The following is a 2072-nucleotide window of genomic DNA, read 5'->3' on the forward strand; positions in this document are numbered from 1 at the left end:
GTTCTGTGCCCCTTCAGAGTGGTCTGTCCACATGTTTCTTACCTAGATCTCCTTGTCACCAATTTTCTAAAATCATGTTTCTCCCAAATCCCTGACCATCCAGCCAAACCATTAGTGACTGGTCATGAATCAGTGTAGATTTGTATATTTGGCTGTCTGTCTCTAGAAAAAAAAAAAAAAAGAGCCACCATGTGCTTTGCTCAAGGTCTGCCTGCTGGAAGGTTTTCCCTTCACCACTGTCTTTCAGGGTCAACCCTGGGTGGGGCGGTTGTGCCACAGCTGTGCACATGCAGACAGGGCCAACATATTATGCAGAATCATTTGTAAACCAGACCCAGAGTTTTTCTTTCTCAGTTAGTTTGTCATTGCAATATCCTGTGAGGCTATGGGACAGTTTAATAGAGAAGAAGCAATGTATTAGAATGGGAACCATGGAGATCTCGGAAGCCAGGCACATTCAGCTGCCAGAGGGGGTCTGGCAAGGAGAGCTGGTGCAGATGTCTAGGGAAGGCTGACGCCTCTGCATGTGGTGCTGGGCGGGGATCATTGCTGGTCAACAGGGCCAGCAGTTGGAAAGAAGAGCTGGACAATCTGGGATCAACTGGAATCTTTAACCAAAGTGCAATGGCTGCTTCATCACTTCCGCCTTCTCAACATCTCATAGTTGTCTCTGAGCCAACTCTAACCCAGAACCACATAGGAAGGAGGATTTTCCAGCTTAGCTACACACACAGCACAAAACTCTCACATCCATCCAATGTGTTCTTAATTTCAGAAAGTATATATTTGTCCATTTGACTTTTTTTTGTAATAGATTCTGATTCTCTATGAAAATTCCAGTACATCTTTTTCACCATGTTCTCTCCTTTTTCTTTCTTTAACATATTAATAATAAAGTCCATGTCTACTTACTGCAATATCTGGTTTATCTGTGAATCTGTTTCTAATTTCTGTTCTTTTTTTCCTCTTAAATGTTGCTCATATTTTCCTGCCTGTTTTGTCCCACAGAACTGTGGCTGGAATTGCCCCAAAAGTGGTGATGGGGAAATTTCCATGAGAGACTGCCCCAAACCACCCCAAGATGGAGATGTTTTGGGTTCCAAAGAAAGAAGCACTAAACGCTGGGGTGATCAGTCCAAAGCATTTGTTAGGGGAACTTACCGAGTGCTGCAGCTTAACATGACGACAGAGGGAGAGAGGGATGCTCTCCCTAGGTACGCTTGCATCGAGGGTGCAGGGTATGGAGTTTACTTGAAGGCTTAAGGAATTTGGCTCAGGGCCGGGACCAGTTTCTTTCAGTGTTTTGGGCAACAACCCAGACACTTTTGTCAGTGCCTGGGAATGTTCAAGGCCCCAGGTTGTTTCAAGCCCGATGGGAGGAACCTACAGCTGACTGGGTCACAGATGGGTCAAGGTACTCTGGTTTTCAGTCAGGACACAGAAAAAAAGTGGGGAAATTGGGGGACCCTCTACTGCCTAATTTCTTGTCTAGTAAATGGTTTTTTGTTTGTTCGGTTGGGTTTTTTTTNTTTTTTTTATTTTTGGCAGGTGCTTGATGCAGGGATTCAAACCCTTTACCTTGTTGTTATAACACCATGCTCTAACCAACTGAGCTCATCAGCCAGCCATTGTCTAGCGAATGGTGATTGCATGTTGGACATTTTGTATAAAGACAAAAATTATCTTTTTTAAAAAATAGACTATATCTTTTAGAGCATTTTTAGGTTTACAGCAGAATTTAGAGGAAGGTACAGAGAGTTCCCATTTAACCCTATCCCCACACATGCATAGACTCCCCAGTTATCAATGTCCTTGACCAGAGTGGTACGTTTGCTACAATTGATGAACCCACATGGACACATCATTATTCCTCAAAGATCACAGTCTACATTAGGGTTCATTCTTGGTGTTGGATATTTTATGGGTGTGGACGAATGTGTAATGACATGTATCCACGGCTATAGTACCATATGGAGTAGTTTCACTGCCCTCCAAATCCTCTGGGCTCCATGTATTCCTTGTTCCTTCTCCCCTAACCCCTGGCAACCACTGATCTTTTTACTGTCTCCATG

The sequence above is a fragment of the Galeopterus variegatus genome, unplaced genomic scaffold, assembly GCF_000696425.1.
Source record: "Galeopterus variegatus unplaced genomic scaffold, G_variegatus-3.0.2 Scaffold319, whole genome shotgun sequence".
NCBI classification, from domain to species: Eukaryota; Metazoa; Chordata; class Mammalia; order Dermoptera; family Cynocephalidae; genus Galeopterus; species Galeopterus variegatus.